The 20,428-nt window shown below is 36.1% G+C and overlaps 1 protein-coding gene across 1 annotated transcript in view; it reads left to right on the top strand.

Moving 5' to 3' along the window:
* The window catches only part of LOC134663483 (uncharacterized), a 110,724-nt gene that overhangs the window by 57,865 nt on the left and 32,431 nt on the right, over positions 1-20,428 (top strand). The window lies entirely within an intron of this gene.

Below are 20,428 nucleotides of genomic sequence, written 5' to 3'. Positions count from 1 at the left end.
AATTATACTCAGATTGGAGTAACGAAGGGGTTTTTGAGTATCGGTATAATTTATTATTATGTATTATGTAATCTGGAGTGGTGTTGGGGTTAGAACTGCATTTAGCGTAGATATTATTATACCAGTCGTCATTGGTATTAGAACTATTGTAGTTAATAACGTCTACTGAAGGTAAGCGTGATAAAGCGTCAGGGATTAGATGATCTTTACCACGTTTATGTTTAATTTCGAAGTTAAATGTAGATAGACGAATACTCCAGCGGGCTAGACGTCCGGTTGGATTATCTAGATGGAGAAACCATTGTAATGCGGAATGGTCTGTGTAGATTGTGAACTTTAAGCCGTTGTCAAGATAGCAACGCCAATGTTCTAGGGCTAGTAAGACACTTAAGAGTTCTCTTTCTGTAATTGAGTAATTTCTTTGGGGGCCAGTTAGGGATTTGCTCATATAAGCAATGGGTTTCTCAACGCCATCAAATTCTTGGGTCAGCATGGCACCGATGCCGAAGCTGGATGCATCACAGTGGACTGCGAAGGGTTTTGAGAAGTCTGGGCAAGCAAGAACAGGGGTAGAGACTAGAGCTTCTTTAATGGATTTAAAGGCATTGTCTTCTAGTGATGTCCATTTAAATGGTGGTGCTTTTTTGGAAGTGGAGGTGAGTTTAGTTAGTGGTGCAACCTTTGTGCTGAAATCGGGGATAAAGCGTCTATACCAACTTGCTGTACCTAGGAACTTTTTAACTTCTCGAGGAGTTGTGGGAGGTGGGATGTTAAGTATTGCCTTAACCTTGTCAGGATCTGTTTGAAAGCCGTGTTCATTAACTATGTAACCAAGATATTTAAGTTCTTTTTTGAAAAATGAACACTTGGGGAAGTTTATAGTAATGTTGGCTTGTACTAGCCTTTGGTAAACTTTATTAAGTAAAGTGATGTGTTCATCGAAAGTATTACTTATGATGATAATATCATCTAAGTAGGTAAATACTGAGTTATCAAGGTTTTCAGAAGGGAATAACGCATCCATAAAGCGTTGTTGGGTAGCAGGGGCATTAGTCAATCCAAAAGGCATTACGCGAAACATGTACATGCCTTTTGAGGGTACATGGAAACTAGTTTTAGGTCTATCAGAAGGGCGTAGGGGTATTTCCCAAAATGCTTTTGCTATGTCTATCGATGATAGATATTTAGCATTTTTTAGATTATCTAAAATGTCAGAAATGAGTGGGAGTTTGTAGGCATCTTTGCGCGTAATCGAATTTAGTTTACGGCTGTCGATGCAAAAACGCCACGTTCCATCTTTTTTAGGAGTTATTATGACAGGGTTTAGCCATGGGCTTTCACAGGGTTCGATAACATTAAGCTTTAGCATTTCATCAACTTCTTTGCATAAAGCTTTTTGTTTCTCTGGAGAAAGCCTATAGCATCGCTGTTTGATTGGTGGATGGTCACCGGTATCTATGTGATGTTCAATGAGGTGGGTTAGTCCTAAGGGTTTGGTTTCTGTTGAAATATTTTTAAATTTTTCAATAATAGTATCTGAAATTAACTGTTGAGTTTCAGAAAGGTTGTCATAATTAGTGATGTGTTGGTCGCAGGTGGAAATAACTAGGGTATCTATATGTTTATCAGAATATGACGTTATGTCAGGTAATATGTGGGGAGCTATATTGAATTTTCTCCAAAAATTTGTGCCTAGAATCAAGGGTTGCTTTACAGTAGGGATAACATGAGCGGTAATAATAGCCACAATATTTTTGTACGAAATTGGTAGTTGAATTGTACCAATAGAGTATATAGGGTAGCCGTCGGCTACAGAGCCTACGACTTTATGGTCGTAATTTATGGTAAAATTGTGGGATAAGAGAATTTTATGGGAATTATTTCCGAAAATAGTTAAAGCACTGCCACTGTCTAAGAGGCCACATAAAGTTAAATTATTTGTCTGGATGTTAACATAAGGTCGTTCATCGTATGGATCTTGAGTGAAAAGTGCTGATGTAGTATTGTATGATGACATAAATAATTTAATGGTATCTAACCATTGGTTCCATTCTGTAGCAGTAGTTTTATTTAAGTTACTTTTCTCCTTTATGCGTTTTTTGGAAATTTATGGCAAACTATACATTTTGCAAAAGTGACATTTTGTTTGCCACAGCGGAAGCATACTATATTTTTACTTGTACAAATATCTAAAGAATGATCGTTTGTTTTGCAACGCGGACAGGAGTAACGTAACGTAGAAGGTGGTGCTGTTACAGTATGGACCGGTTTATTAAATGGGAATGGTGGTATATACGGTTGGGAAGGGGGGGTATGGTTAGAATCTTGTTGAATGTTGGTATAGTTGCTAGAGCTATAAGTAGAGGTAGTATTACAGCTTTCGTACCATTTGCACGATTGGAATAATGTGTCTATAGACGTAACATCTGTAGGAACTAATCTGGAACTGTAATAAGGGCTCATGTTTCTACGGAGGATATCTATTTTTTGTTTTTCAGAAAGGGGTTCATGTAATTTGGAAAAGAGGGCTTCCATGGCTGAAAAATACATTATTATTCGTTCATGTTGTTTTTGTTTACGGGAATGTATATTTTGTAGTAAGTTGTGGTCATGGTCATGCAATTCGAAATCTTTTAAGAAGTGGGTTTTAAATGATTTCCAATCTGTAAGGGTTGTTTTCTTTGACCTATACCAATCTAAAGGAGTGCCTGATAAAAAATCGTATATATATTTGTGTAAGCGTTTGTCGTCAATGTTACGCGCTATTGCAAACTCTTCGATGTTTCGAATAAAATCATAAGGGCAACTATCGCCTTTATAGTTGAATTTTTTAAAATCGCTTGGTTTTGCTTCAGAGAGGTTGGTTAATTTTCGAGCAAGTAGGTCTAAATTTGTGGAATCATCTATCAAAGAGGTTGCTGACGCGTAAGTTGACGTTGTTGTTGACGGTTGTGACATGTTAAATTTTGTTTGACATTTTGACAATAATTCGCATATTTTCGAATAGTTGTCAATAATTTCTGGAGATAATTCAGTGGTAATATGGAGACGTTCTATTCTGTTATATAAATGAAATAAGAAAACCGCTATTCTATCGTGCTTCGCTTGGTTGGTGGTCGCAAGCTGTAGCTGAGAAGAAACTATTGTGAGGCATCTGCTAATTTCGGTGATATCCTGTTCAAGATCATATGGGCTGGAGAGATTCGAACACGGGTCCGCGAATAAATTTGGAGTGAGGAGCTGTCTTAAATCATCAGCCTGCGCGGTGGCTGGGAACTGAATGTTCCTGAGTTTGAGCTCATAGATGAGTTCAGGTTTATTAAATAGTGCTGGATTCATTGTTTATTAAAGTGGATACCTATTACGAAGAGAATAATTGATGTTATCAATATAAATAAAATATGTAGTTATTAAATTTTATTTTTTATTGAATCGAAAGGAGAAGTTTATTGTGACATTAGGCTTAGTTGTGTATATTTATTTAATCGGGTGAAGGATAAGCTATCGGATTATCTCCAATAGTACTGCCGTAAGTCAGGATTGGTTCGCACTTCAGTGACTCCAAGGAGTTTTAAAAACACTTAGGATTGAAACCAATTTGTGAGATTTCAGTGGAAATCTTGGATTGTGTAATTGTATGTGATAGATGTTTTGTGTAATCACTATGTTAAGAGTTTTGTTATGTGGCGCGACAAAAAGCGTAGGACGCTGGCATAATAGGGATTAGAAAATAGATATAGATAAATTGGTATAAGATGATGAATGATGATAGATGTATATGTAATTGGTTATTTAAGGGGGGAATTTTGGTTAAACGGTTGAGGATTAGATAAAAGGTTGGTTGTAAAATAGAAAATTAAATAAAATGATGTTAGGCCGAGAGATATTGCGAAAATTTGAGTTGGGTCGACTATAACCTTTTAGAATTTTGAAAAGATCTTAAAGCTAGCAATTACAAACAATAAAAAAAAAATTGTTAGAAAAAGGTAAAATGTAGGACTGGAACAGCTGGTTGCGGTTGTTGGGTAGGAGCAGGTGCTGGCACGGAGGTACTGGAACGGGCTGCTCAGCGTCGTAGGGCGGGTGGGTGTCTTGTCAGGTCCGGGTTTGAGCACGTTGATGGCGCCAGTGTGAGGGGGCAGGTAGAGGAGCCTCACAGGGATGATGGGAATGAAAAGGCAGGATCCAGAGCGATGAGGGGTATTTATTATTTAAATAAAAAGGCACCTGTAACAATACAGGTTACGTGTTAACAGATAGGTATGTATAAAAACACTTTCGTAATTCAGAAGGTTAGAAATCAAATAACTTACAATATGTGCCTTGGTGATGATGTAGATATATATCTGGAAGGTGTGCAGGGCCACAAAACGAGCACTATACTGAACTGCACGCACTTATGAATTATTACGTTTACTAATAAAAATCACACTTAAACGGTCGTGTTTAGAAACTTGGGAAGTACAGTCCGTTAGATAAAATGATGTTTATCGATCAAAGTATGTGATCGAACTGAAAATAAAAATCATTGAATGGAATTTGGAATAGGATTTGAATTTCAAAAAGGAATTTAGAATTTGTATGGTGCCAGAAATAGTATGAAGGTCGATAGTGTAACGCTTCGTTACACGCACCGTTACAATTATAGCTAATTAGAGTACCTAATTAGGCCATTATTTGGGAAATATCCAATTACAGGTCAGTTTTCCACGCCGTGTGGCCCCTACTACCCAGTTATAACATAACCGTTAGGCCATACCTGCTCTCTTGGCTTTTGTAATAATGTTTTATTATTATACGTTCAAGAAATTGTTATTTGTACGAGTAATACGTCGGTGTTTATCAAACAATTTTTTTCATTGGGTAGGTATTACATTCGAATAATAATAAGCAGTGAGCTTACAACGGTTTTTTTTATTTGGGACTATAAAATGGTTATGTAGATTTTGTAACATGAAAAAATATTTATATATAAGGTAGACAAAAATATAATTTCGATTAGTCACTGTTAAAACCAAAATTACAAATTAGGTAGGTAGGGTGGGTGCATGTCAATTGAACAAAGGATTAATACATTGGCATGAACGTGTTACTGAAAGCAACACTTAAAGTTTAATGAAGTTATTGTTCGGCACGGCAAGCTCTCGAGACGCCGCTCGCAAGTTGCTGCCGTTTCTAGATCTGCAATTCTTCATGTGCCCTATCTAAACGAGCATCGTAACGACACACCGTAATCTCACAATGTTATAGCTAAGTCTTCCTTCTGAACAACCAAAAATAAACTTTCTTTCTGCGTCTCAGAATCCTATTTTGATTATATACGAAGATTAAGGCGTGGGATGAGTAATACTTTTTGAATAATAACCACATAAAAGTTTATCGAATTTTTTTGACGCCTTTAAAGGTACGTCTCCTGTATTTTAATCAAGTCAAAATGGCTAAATTACTCTTTGACGTTATGGCGTTTATACACGAAGTGGCTTATTGCACTGCGAGGTTAGCTCTATTAACTCATATTCAGGGTCTTGCAATATACCTACCTAATTAAAAGCTTTTGTATCGAGCACTTAGTTTTTGACGTGATTTGTATGGTTGATTGTGAAGGTGTTCCACAACAAAACTTGCAGTAAGGCACACGAAAAACAGATTATTTTTTAAAAGTCAGACACCATGTGATTTCATATGTATACGTGTGTCGCGCGCTGATATAAATAGCATGACGATATTTATCTACCTATAAATAGGTAGGTATTTAATTACAAGCATTAGTAATTTACGGTACAGATTTAATGATTATGGTAACCAAAGCACCAACATATCGCTTAACAACATTTGTACCTAGTAACCCCTCTTGAGCATTAATGATGATGAGCTCCGCGTACTAAGCTTGGTCTCTGCTTAATTCGCATAATCCTTCAGTCGCGTATGACACATAACTTTACTGTGGTGTAGAATTTTGCGATGCGCCTCGGCTGGATTTGCGAGGAACTGGCGACCTCGAGGGGAAGGGAATCGTGATCCCGCATCAAGTTGCGAATAATTGAGTGGCACCCTCGCTCAGCCATCACTTTAAGTGTAACGCTTAATTAGACCACGTGAGAAGCGCTTAAAACCTCTTTGTACGAGCTCTGTTGCCATTGTTGCCGGCGCATAAACATTGTGAACGGAACATTTTACTTTGTTCCCTAACGGCGAGAATTTATTGCTCGGGGCAATTAAGAACGCTTTAGCGACGAGCAAAGCAAACATTCTATCAATCTTGTGCCGTATAGTGCTGAAGGGTTAAATTTGTATCGTGCAATCGCACTTGCAGACTACGGTATTTCGCCAACCGGAAGCAGTAATAAGCTTACATTGTCTCAACAGTAAACATGACGCGAGTTCGTTACATTACAGTTTGTTTAGTTAATAAGACTTGCAGAGTTTTAGGTATCTACATTATCTACATGTGCCTCGGCTATTATGACTTGATAGTGGAAACATTGTTACGATGACATATAAGACCACTGAGACCACGCCGGTGCGCATGTGCCCTAGGAGGGTAAGTTAACAATTTGTGAATTTAATGATGTTTAACTGAGTCCGTCGTAACCCGATAGGAAGACCTGTCGAGGCGCCGCCGCCGCCGGCCACGGCTTCCCGGTAGGATTAAGGAATCCACTCATTAATTCACTTCAAACTATATACAATTATAGACCTCAACAAGTTTCTTGGGACAGCCAGCGAAGTTTCAAAATCTCTTCCATTTATTTGATCTGAAACTCTAACTGATATATTAGGAAATCTCTTCAAGCAAGGAATAACCTCTCGTGTGCCGCATTTTTTTTCAAATAGGTACCGAAGTAGTTCCTTCGTACGCGAATCCGCGTTCCCCGGAACGTACGCCGATACGAGCGCATAATCAACTGAAGGAACAACATAGTATGTACACCAATTTACTATACTAGTACTCCATATTAAACTCTAAATACATATTACTGTATACAAAAATTTTGAGTAGGTATGTTATGACTTCCTCAGCTATCATCCCTAAAATTTCCTACATTAAGTACGAAACAGCATATACAAATGTAATTATGTATACCTATTTTACCTTCACCTATTATTATTAAATAAGTAGTCGTAAATACTTCCTAACATCAGTTAGAACTATAGGAACCTAATTAACAAAAAGAAACACGACACACGACATTTTGTGTTCACCGCTGTAGGACAACTAGGTTAGGTACCTAATTGTACCTATATCTGCGCAACCTTTCGCAGAGTTGATATTTTTTGTGGCGGACTAAATCTCATTAATCTGACTTTGATTGTAATAGACGTAAAGTCAGCAAAGTTTCCAACTTAGCTTTTTGTGTTCAGCATCGTTCGAAATATAATTATATATTTAAAAAAAAAACACGGTAATTTTCTAAATACATTCAAAACACACTTTGCCATTCTTCAGCGCTTCTTAAACTTTCAACAGTTTTGATATTTTTATGTGCTATCTTACGAACCATAACAGGAATGTATATATCATAGTATATATTAGAAACTTTAGCAATTGTATGTGAACCCCTTATGTTTCGCCGGAGCTATTTCAACACAAAGTTTCGACTTTTACGATAATGTCAGCCATTGCCATTCAAACGCGCTGAAACTTTATCAATGTGTGAAAGGATAAGCGTTTGGCTCGTAACTTCCACGTACGTATAATTCCTATCTCCAGAAAGCAATGGCTCGTCGTCATATGCCCGTAGCGATGATAACACCTGCATTCGATGTTACTAGTGCTATCGATACCAACGTGGTTTCAAATACTTTTTGTAAAAGTACCTAAGTAAATGTAACTTGTATGTAAGTATGCACCTACGCATGTAACGTACCTACGTATGTAAGTATGTTTTTTGTACTTTGTAAGTTATATTTTGGATAAGAAATAATATTTAAAAGCGTAAACCTAGGAAATTAGGGAAACTAGAAACAAAAGACGATGGCGTCCTGCGTGAAACACACGACGAAAGATATGACCGTCGCGCGGGTTCTCATGTGTCTGAAAATATAGCTACTTCTGTAATATTTTGCTCCTCGGGTCTCTCGGCTAACTATATCACTAGCTTTTTTGTACTAAAATATACTGCTATCTATGCAGGGTAACGATATACAATTAAAAATAAACGAATTTTTTTATCGAGTCAACTTTAACCTTTTAATACTTTTGGTATTATAAAATACCTATGTATTTTTTACCAAAATACCATCAGAATTTCTAAAAATTCAATATAAAAACTACAATTTGCTCTTACACGACTCCTTCTTTCGTGTTAGACTAGTTTACATGGACATTTTTTTCCCTGATTTATTCATAAAGTCGTATTATCTTAGGATTCTGAATGCGATCTGCATAAAACATTAAAATTACCATATTGATTGCTATTTAAGAAATACACACAGTTTGAGCATCTTGTTCTTGTGTATACAAGCTCAGGGCAATCCGTCGTAATTTAATTACGCGTAAACTGCGCAACTGTTGACTCCGCCGGGACACTTGTCAGCCCATGAATGAGCTCTATTGACATGTCCCACATCTTAGCTAACAAGCTATATAAGTAGTTCACTTGTTTTTAGGGTTGTACTGTACACACAGGTTGCTCTACGAAAAATAAAACCCTAATTACGGCCATTGCCTATTACCTACTCTTTGTCTGTCCGTCGGTCATTGCGTTATATCCAATAAACCTTGTATGTTTCCTATTACATTTATTATAAAACAATTAAACTAAACGTGAAAGCTGCTCAATAAAAACCGTGACAAATTTTTATTTTTCTTATATATCTGTCAGTCGCGAGCGGTAGGTATGCTATGACCCATAGAGATATTTGACAGAGGAAATGTCACTTAAGATAAACTGTGACCTTGTTTTCAAATTAAAATAATTTGGCCAAGTCCGAGATAGCTCGAGGCATTTAGTGTTCCGTACGGCTACCATCAGTTTGGCATTGACATAAACGATATCGTGAACGTAATTTACTTCCTATAGGTATATCTCTTTCGCACTAATATGTCAGTACGAGCGAGATGCATAGAAAGTAAATTACGTTCACGCCCACGGTAGCGTTTATGTCAATGCCAAACTGATGGTAGCCGTACCGCTCGCATCGTTACATTTTACAAAGTTTGTTTGCCTGTTTTTAGGATACCGTATTCAACTACACACACAGAACAATAGTACAAAGTGTCTAAGTGCGAAGGCCGAAGGCCGAGCTTTAGCAAAATGTCATCGCTTTAGCACAGAACAATAGTACAAGTGTCTAAATGTGAAGGCCAAAGGCCGACCTCCGCGTAGCCCGAAGGCCCGAAGCGTCCAGGATGTCAGTGCTTTAACACAGAACAATAGTACAAGTGTCTAAATGCGAAAGCCGAAGGCCGAGCTCCGCGTAGAGCCGAAGGCCCGAAGCGTCCAGGATGTTAGTACTTAAACACAGAACAATAGTATAAGTATCTAAATGCGAAGGCCGAAGGCCGAGCTCCGCGTAGGGCCGAAGGCCCGAAGTGTCCAGGCTGTCAGTTCTGTGTTTAACCACTGACATCTTGCAGGCTTCGGGCCTTCGGCCCTACGCGGAGCTCGGCCTCCGGCCTTCGCATTTAGACACTTGTATTAATTACCTGTGTTTAGAACTGACCTCCTGGATGCTTCGGGCTTTCGGCCCAATGCGACTTCAGCCTTTGGATCTTGCTACTTAGACACTTGTACTTAAAAATACTTGGAAAAGTTACGGGAGGCGCGCGTCTGTCGGACGCTTCGGATCTTCGAATCGCTCCTTCGGCCTTTGCATTTAGTTAGATTCTTGTACTATTGCTTTGTGTTTGAATACCGAAGTCGAGCATCTCGCGAATGCTTGATGTGATGTATTATAATAATTTAATTAATTTTTTATAATTTAATTTTTTTTTAAGGCCAAGTGCGCACCACGATTTTTTGTCCTGCGATAATTTTGTCGCAGAAATGCAACGTATGTGTTTATATGTTAGTGCGCGCATATGCGACAAAAAAATCGCAGCGATTTTAAAATTGTGATTTGTCACATTTTTCCGCGATTGTTCGCGACGCGATTGTCGCAAAGTGAATTGCAGCATGCGGAGTTGTATGGCCCCGCGCGCACTATGATAATAAAATCGCACCCCGGCCGGACCTCAGTCGGCATTTCGCTCTCCAAACCCCAACATCTCGGCACCTGCATCTCCAATGGAGTCTCAAAATGAGACTCTAGATGTTGACCATTTAATTATGGAAATAGACGGGGATCACCTTTGTGTTATAAATGCTCAAAGTCATACAGCAATCGCATATTAAAGACACGTTTCATGACAAGCGACTGTTACGAAATCCACGTTGAGAATGAACAAATCGTCGACTTTTTCATCGCAGTGCGCGCAGTGAATTTTCTGCGATATATTACAGCGCGATTCTAAAATCGTGTCGCAAAAAATAATATCTTGGTGCGCGCTTGGCCTATAATACCTTAAATGTATACTCCTTCAATTTGAATTTAGAACTCATTATTATTTTTTATTTGATTTTGTTTCTAGTTCTATGCCATATATATAGACTTTAATATTATTTAGAACTGCTAAAAAACAAGATCGGCTTACTTTAAATACGGCTTATTTTACCTTTGTTTCTAAAAACTGTGATATTTAACTGTCATATACTATTAATGTCTTCCAAAATTATTTTCTCGTAACCGGACTGAGGGGCTACCGCGAAAACCGAAATTCGCAATTTGCGGGGATCTTTCTCTTTTACTCCAATGAAGGCGTAATTAGAGTGACAGAGAAAAATGCTCGCAATTTGCGAACTTCTATTTTCGCGGTTATAGCCCTGAATCTTGTTGCTCACCGATCCGTTCAAAAATATACATAAGAACTGAATATAATTAATTGATATTATAATTATACAATTAATACAGAAATGTAATGGTACTTAATGAAAAGGAATATTGTGTATATTGTTTCGACGAATCAGATACTCTCAATAAAATCTATACATGAGGCCAAAGCTGTTCATAAATATTAAATGACTTTATTATCTCTATACGCCTTACTAACTCTATGTGTCCTATTGTGGAAAAAAAAACACAACGACAGTCAAGAACGGAATTCTTAATTTGAATTTTTCAGATTTTTGAGATGCCTAGTCCATTGGTTGGAAAGCCCGTTCGAAATTGAAACTTATTTGCAATATAATAAGGTCGTATTTTGTAGATCTCTCTCATACTTATAGTAGGCTATTGAGATAAAATTAAATATCCCACAAAAATAAGCAAGCAGAATTAAACTTTGTGTCAAAGACATAAGTCATAAATTTCAATGCCAAAGTTTTAACTAAGGATGTTTCTCGCCTAATATGAATTGACCAGTGTAAGCATCAGTTAGCTAGCCCTAAGCAACCAAAGGTCAAGCTGCAGTTGAAAAACTAATAAAGATAAAGTTAAGCTGATAATTTTCCCGCCGTCTCCATGCTTCTTTAAGTTGGGTATTGACTGGTCAGCTGCCTGTTAGCTATAGTTTTCGCGAAAATCGCCAGGACAGAGGTGAAAATTTTTGTATGAAAACTTGCAACTTTAAATGCATTTTTTGACGAAACTATTGCAGTCTAAAATGAAGTCAAAATCAGTCCATCGACTCAATTTTTTGCAAGCTTTCTAATGGTACCCCACACGATTCTTACAAATGAAAAAAGTTTCAGCCTACCCCTCTCAACCCCCTAAATTTCCCCCTTTAATAAGAAATAAGCAGTTTTGACTTATTTACAATATGAGTGGTGGTAATTGCTATAACTGTTCCAAATTTTAGGTATCTATGTCAAACGGTCTCTGAGAAAAACGTATTTAACTGATTTGCAAGACCGAAGTGATCCCATAAGTGTTCCGTAAACAAAGTTTTGTACGGAACACTAAAAATAGGACAGTTTTACGTTAGACAATAAATATGTATCTGATATAGGTACTAAAACTAGAAATCAATTGTAAAAAGACATTAGAGATATCTAGTTTTAAGCAAAAAAAATACATAAGTACCTAACAAAGAAAGGTTAACTATCAAACATTATTCATGTAAGATCTTACTATCGAGAAATTACCATGCTGACCTAGTTTGAAATGCACAATCAATAATTAAGCCATTTACCTAAATGATATCTTAAATGTATAGATACAGCTTGGCAAAAAGAGTAGTAATTAAAAAGTGGCAACACTGTAGTGTCGTCCCGTTTTCTTATATATATTGGCTTGGAAAGGACGACACAACAATATTGCCACTTTTTAATTTCTACTCTTTTTTGCCAAGCTGTACCTATTACATAATGATTTAATAATAAGGGCATCAATTACCCTACATTCGGGAAATTACCCTATTCAACTTACTGGTCACACTCCTATAAACAATGAAATATCGTGATTTTACGTACTATAACTTGATAATAGGGTATTTTACTGTATTTAAATAAATTATTTTACACAATGTATGAAATAAAGCACCAGATAATTATTTAGTAGAAAAACAGATAGGAGTTATTTTTAAACACAAGTTCTTTTTAATTAATAATATACCTAAAAATAAAAGTAGGTGAGTTGACTGTGACGTCACGATGTAATGTTTCATATAAATTACATATTAGTTAGCAAATCGTTTTGACAGTTCTAAAAAAATAACTGATTTGACTAGTAGGAAAATACCCTATTGATAAACTTACGTATGGAACATTATTCTGTCAGGTTTTTTCTTGCGATCGGTACAATTCCTGCAGCATTTATTACGCATTCATTTAATATTTTTCATCGACACGTTTACTTCAACGACGTTTCGATCCGTCTGACAGCAAACTGGTGGATGAGGGCATAGAGATAACTGTCAATGTGTGTGTGTGTCACGCGTAAATACTAGGAAACTGGTGGATGATGGAATCCAAGTTGTTTTCTAGCGAAACTACGTCCATAGTATTCTAGGTCCATTCTATGGCCTATATCATGACTCGTACCAGGTAGGCGTTAAAATTTGTAATTATTTCTACTGCCACTATCAAAATAAAATAAACTATATACTTGTTCAAAAATAAATTAAATAAAATAATAAATAACTGGTCTTAAGGAAAAATAAACGCAAAAAAAATATGATGGTACGGAATCTGCGGAGCGCTAGAGGGATTATTTCTTAGTAATGAGGTTAAATAACCATTATTACCGAATTGAAACTGAAGTAGTCATTATTACGTAATATTAATTAAAATTTATACATTAATGAGACGCCTACGTTTCCCTCGTGTATTGTGTTTCGATTCGTGGAACTCTACTATTTTAATAATTTTAACATTGTTCACAATATATTTAAAGCCTTGGGAAAAAGTGGAGAAATGGTTAATATAAGTGTATTCATTAAATTAGGTCATTGATTTTTTGATTGAATGTCAGAAGTTGAAACACAATACATATAAGTTCTTGTATCTAAATTGCAATAATATAATAAAATTAATTCAGTATGCGTATAACCGGTCGCCCAAATCATTTTCTGCACAAACTCACAAGAAAACCTACTAATTAATTATTACTCTACTCATCGCGCCGGCTTACTAAAGTTAATTAAGGCTGAACATGAATAAAGAACAAGATCGGAACAAATCTTACCTCAAAATTTTACATATTACCCAGATGTTTTAATTATAATTTATTTCATCATTCTTTGAAATATAAATTATGACCCGCTTCAAGTGGGTTCAGCTTGTGGGTCTCTCGGTTAAAGAGTGGGGTACCGCCCTAAAGAGTCCTCTGCACTGTGCAGTGGGTCTTTTAAGCCCTTCATTATTCAAGTGGTTTAATTAAGACGTTTAAAGGTACGCAAACACTACAGGGCGAATAAAAAAGCACTTTGATAACATAATTTTACATTATTGAAATAATGTCGTGGCTCCTTCTACTAAATAGGGTTAATTAAGCCGGAAAACCCCATTAAAAACTCTTTTAATGTGTTTGAATTAACTTTTGTATAAAATGCACCTTTGTGGCAAGACTTTGAATGAATGAATATTATGTTAATATGCAAAAGTAGTAGATGTACTTTTATTTCCGGATACCTACTCGTACTTCCAATTTACGCCTGTAAAGTAGGTACATAAGTATAATCCGTATAATTCTGTTGGTAAAATTGTTGTTGAGACCTATTTTGCAACGGACTAAAATAGATATAGCATCTGAAATTGACGTAATGAATGTGAGCCGAGTGTAAAGGACACTTAATTCGAGGCCCATGTGCGGAGTGAATCGACAGCGGCCCCGTCACTTTTGTGAACACTAACCAGATGCGCGCTCGTTTCTACATCGAACTGTGAGATCATTGATCGGTTCTAAACTTGCCACGCAGTTTCTTAACATTTTGCACCATGACATTTAAGTAAAAATAAATGTATATAGGTTATAAATACTGATAAATTTTTACTATGAGACTAGCGAAGATATTGCGAAAAAACTGGCGAAGTGCGGACCCTAAAAACGGTTCTATTGATATTTAACAACTACTTACTACTATATTTAGTTTCCTCCAGCTTCAGTTCAGTAAATGTCTATTAGCGGGTATGGTATTAAGACGAAAGGTAAAGTATCGATTTTGTATAAATATTAAATGCTCTGGAAAAATCTGAAACAAAGGATTCTGTTCTATTTCTGCGAAAACAAAAATGTTATAGGTATAAACTATATTACCTATAACATCGTCATTTTTAAAACACTATTTTTTAACTGTGACGTGGCTTTTTTGCTGCTATGTGATCTCTATACTCATTCATAACCTACCCTCCTACCCTCCTACCCTCGAAACTTATACTGTAATAAAGAAAAAGTTGACGTCCGAATATCATGTTGTAAATACAGTGGATAACTTTTTCAAGTGTTCAATAAAAATATTATTTATCACGTGGATTCCACCGGTTTACCCTTGAATTGCCGACAGACATTTCATCGAATTTTATTTCAAAGACAACGTTTCAAGTATTTTCATTTCATCGACAAGTTATTGCGTCGAAGAATCGATACTAGTAAATTTAAATCGGGGACTTTTAATTGGTACTTGAGTTATTTTGTATATAGATTATATCGTGGTTTTTCTTTACGGGTTTTCTTATTTCATTTTGTATTGTATTTAGTAAAATTTATTACGCGTAAAATTACTTCAATTTGTAATATTTCGTTTTCGAAACTACACGCAGTCATGTCAGTCGGCTCACTCTGCGCGATTAAAGCTATGTGGGTAGTTTAAGATATAAAATTGTTTATCTGGACATACATAATTTTGAGGAAAGCGGCAATTTTAAGTTGACACTCTAATTTTGAAGATATAATTTTACAAGGCTGCCATTTTCATTTTGGCCAAATTATAAATAGGTAACAATAATTTAAGCCGTTCATTTCTGTGTAGGGTCGCAGTTCTAACCTAACCTAAACCTACTTTGAATGAATGAAAAGATTTATTTTCAGGCAACTATTGGCCCATAGATAAATACCTTAAAACTAGCATACATATGATTACAAAATATATCTTAAAACTAAAAACACAATTATGGCTGCGATACAGTTCGCAACCCCGCAGTGTGGCTTTGAAAGCCGTTCGTTTCTGTGTTGGGTCGCAGTTCTAACCTAACCTAAACCTACTTTGATAGCCGTTCGTTTCTGTGTGGGGTCGCAGTTCTAACCTAACCTAAACCTACTTTGAAAGCCGTTTGTGTCTGTGTGGGGTTGCAGTTCTAACCTAACCTAAACCTACTTTGAAAGCCGTTCGTTTCTGTGTGGGGTCGCAATTCTAACCTAACCTAAACCTACTTTAAAAGCCGTTCGTTTCTGTGTGGGGTCACAGTTCTAACCTAACCTACTTTGAAAGCCGTTCGTTTCTGTGTTGGGTCGCAGTTCTAACCTAACCTAAACCTACTTTGATAGCCGTTCGTTTCTGTGTGGGGTCGCAGTTCTAACCTAACCTAAACCTACTTTGAAAGCCGTTTGTGTCTGTGTGGGGTTGCAGTTCTAACCTAACCTAAACCTACTTTGAAAGCCGTTCGTTTCTGTGTGGGGTCGCAATTCTAACCTAACCTAAACCTACTTTAAAAGCCGTTCGTTTCTGTGTGGGGTCACAGTTCTAACCTAACCTACTTTGAAAGCCGTTCGTTTCTGTGTGGGGTCGCAGTTCTAACCTAACCTAAACCGACTTTGATAGCCGTTCGTTTCTGTGTGGGGTCGCAGTTCTAACCTAACCTAAATCTAAAATTCTTACAACAGAAAAATGTATAAATGTATAGTAAGACATATAAAAATGTATTAAAGTAATAAGTCGAACAAATGAATTGCAATGTTTAGTAGTTGTGCCAATTAAAATAATTTTAAACAAATTAGGGATCAAGTGATATTCGTTGAATAGTATTTCTACGCAGTAAGAAAAATTGAAATAAATAGTATATGAAACAAAATAACGCCAAACAATAGTACTAGTACTATTGTTTCGATGAATCGTTGTCGATGAAATAATATTCGATGAAAAATTTGTCGGCAAAACAAGGGTACACTCCACCATTCATCTACTATGTATGGTTTGCTAACTCATGATAGCTCTTTCAAAATAAACGACGTGAACATTTCACTTAGTTATTGTTAATATTGTTATTATGTTACTATAAACTATATATGAATATGCGCGTTTAAAATTAATTTTACCACAATAAGCGACTGCGAGCTAAAGTATTCAGAGCAGCAGCAATAGGAGCACGCCAGCTAATCTTAAAATTTTCTTTACGAAAACGCTACTGAATGCATATTATGAAGTCACATTCGTATAAAATTAAATCTTGACTCATTTAATTGCTTTTTTTTGAACAGCTGAAATGGAATGGTCTTATACATTACTGTAAAACCACCCAACTATAGTCCAATACTGCAACTATGGTCCACAAGTTCAATAGGTACCGTAAAATCAGGTAACTATCATCCTTAAGTACAACAGAACTATGGTCCAGTTTTTAACGTTGATTCTTAACGAGCCTTTATGATTTTCACTCGTCACTTTTATTCATAGCTTAGATACACTAATGCTCTTTCTATATTATATACTCAACACAAAGAGAATGTATACTACAGGAATATTGTCAAATATAGAGACACTATTATTAATAATCGCCCGGTATGTTTCTGTAAAGACGCGTTTTTGTTATCAGCCGTTAAAATATGGTACAACATGAATAATTGCAGTTTTTAAAATTTTATTAAATGGAACCACTCCTATGGAACCCAACAGATGTGAAATATAGTATATTATAGTATATTTAAGTGAGCTTATTGATATTATATTTGATATTCCCGTGGCAGAGTTGAAAAAAAAGCGGGATTCACTCGTGGCTACGTACCGCCATAAAATAAAATAAAAACCGGCCAAGAGCATGTCGGGTCATGCTCAGTGTAGGGTTCCGTAGTTTCCCGTCCGTCAAAATAGACTATTTGCAAAAACTCAAAAACTGCTAAATCGATTAGGTTCGCTATATTTTTCTCTGAAAGTCTTTACTAAGCTGTACTTTTACGATTTTTTTCATATTTTTTGGACCCATGGTTCAAATGTTAGGGGCACTAAAGTGGAAAACACAACTTTTTTTCTTTCAGATCGATTATTTCCGAAAATATTAAGCAGATTAAAAAATGGTTCTCGAAGACCCGTATTCGTTTTAAAAGACCTATCCAACGACACCCCACACTATAGGTGCCCCCCCTGAACTTGGTGCCCTAAGCACGTGCTTGTTTTGCTTATTGGTTACAAAGTCTTTATTAATTCAACTATTAACTCAATTTAACATTGTTTTTTACATTATTTTTAATTTGACCTTAGAATTACTCGTAAGTAGGTAAGACGGTTAAATAATTAAAACGATTATCTTATCAGAAAATTATCACCAATTACTCTAAGAAAACTACTACTTTAAGTAATCCGGCACTGTTAACAATGTATTTTTTATGTGAAACGTGAGTGAAATCTCTTTAAAAAATCCGTAGGGGTCGGATCAAAAACGGTAATTAAGTCCGACTCACGCTTGACTGTACATTTCTAATAGGTTTTCCTGTCATCTATAGGTAAAGACCTATTTTATGTATTTTTTCAAAATTTTAGACCTAGTAGTTTCGGAGATAACGGGGGGGGGGGGGGGGGGGATGGTCATTTTTTGCCTATTTTCTTGAATAACTTCTAAACTGTTTATGCGAAAATTATAAAAAAAATATATTTGAGATCCTTAAAATAAGCTCTTTCATTTGATATGTAATATGATATAGTTTGAAAAAATTTTTTTTTCATTTTTTCATTTACCCCCAAAAGTGGCCCCCATGTTTAAAATTCATTTGTTCACGTTACATGTCCGTATTTGGGTCACAAACTTACATATGTGTACCAAATTTCAACTTGATTGGTCCAGTAGTTCCGGAGAAAATCGGCTGTGACAGACGGACAGACAGACAGACAGACGCACGAGTGATCCTATAAGGGTTCCGTTTTTTCCTTTTGAGGTACGGAACCCTAAAAATTCATGCAATCTGAAGCTAGTGGAAATCCATGTATAAACCGATATGGTTCACATTTCTCAAACTCATATTTAAATGAAATAGTTTTATGCAGAAAAACAATAAATACGGATGCAGAGGTAAGCATACATTTATTTAAATATCTTTGTCATACATTATTTTTATAATATCAGACATGTAAATTTCCTACTATTAGGTGACTGATTATAATAGCGGCACAAAGGCAAATCGCAGGAACAGTTTCTATTTCTATGTCCATCGTGGCGGGGATCCGCGGTTTAAATGATTCAATGAGTATGTACATGGTGATGGTGGTGGTGCGCTCTCGTGGAGAGATTCTCGCCCGAAATGTTCGCAATGAGCATTGTGAGAATCTTAAGTATTTTTTTATAATTTTAAGGTGAATAGTTTAGAAATAAGAAAATAGGTAAAAAAAATACCTGAAAAAGATGAGAAAGGTGGACTGTATGAGTGACGTATAAAAGTGAGATTTTACCTTGCGAATTATGTATTTAATTATGTTTATATTTACAATGGATGAGAAAAACACGTTTTTACATGACTGCCAAAACGAAACCCAAAAAAGACACTAAGTATATGACAATTTTAGTTTTTTTAATAATTTCGAATTTTTATAACTTGAAATAAGAATGATATGATGATAGTACTCCAAAGACCTATGCAACATTACCCTTTCTTCCCTTATCTCCTAACCTAAACTACTGTGTATATACCTAATTATGATGATGACAGGAAAACCTATTAGAAATCTGTAGTCATCATGAGTCAGACTTAATAAAAAAACGGAAAAAGTACGAACGAGAACGAGAGTTCGACTCACACTTAGTCGATTTTTAAAATAAGGATAAGAAAAGGGACACCAATCGCATATTGAAACTATATGTACAATTCATATCCATTATACAATGAACTGATAATAACAATAACAATGTTATCTTGGTTGGAAACATGATTGGGTTGGCAGCCTGTCGATTTCTATAATTGAGCTTCAGTTGTATGGTGACGTGTTATTGTGTTGCTTGCGTGAGGGCCGGTGCCGTGCTGATGACAGCTGGCTTCACCTTTTGATGTCTGCTCCAAGCAAGACGCTCCCTAGTGCTGTTAAGTCGGAGCCAATACGACTGACATATCATTGTCGGCTTACTTGTGATACTTGAGCGCTTTTGAAATAGAAAGACTGGTGGAAATTATTCGAAAACGAAATTATTTTTTTGAGATTGTCGCTAGAAATTGATAATTACATAGGTACTATGTATTTTAATAACAAAGCTAAAGGAAGTGAGTGATACGCAACGCAATCATTCGGTAAATGCCGGTCAATATAATTCGTATTTTATAAATAAAGGTGAAACAACATTGTAAAGTTGTAAACAAACAATCATATTCTTCGTTTGTCTTATACTAGATACAGAAATTTCTTGGACAATCTATTGCACAATCTTAAGAACGAATATCAAAACAAGCAACTAATCGATAGCAAAAATAACCCTAGTAAGCTCTGGCAATCAATTAAAGGAATTTGCCAAAATCCTAACCGTAAAAATTGTGCAGAGGAACTTATTTCTTCAAACGATAAACCTGCGTTAGATATCCTAAACAATTGTAACACGTATTTCGCCACAAATGGTAAAAAGCTAGCTGACAGGATACTGTCCACAACGGGAGAATCACAGGCTGCCTTAGCTGCAAAATTCAAACCCACGCGGATAATCTCAAACTCTTTCTTTATGCAACCAACCGACACCCACGAAGTTGATAAAATTATTTCCCAACTTAAGTTAGGCAGTTCACCTGGTCCGGACAATGTGAAAGCGCTACTAATAAAGGAGTC

This window comes from Cydia fagiglandana, chromosome 1, assembly GCF_963556715.1.
Source record: "Cydia fagiglandana chromosome 1, ilCydFagi1.1, whole genome shotgun sequence".
Taxonomy (NCBI): domain Eukaryota; kingdom Metazoa; phylum Arthropoda; class Insecta; order Lepidoptera; family Tortricidae; genus Cydia; species Cydia fagiglandana.
Note: the sequence above shows the minus strand (reverse complement) of the source record. Positions and strands in the feature narration are given on the sequence as shown.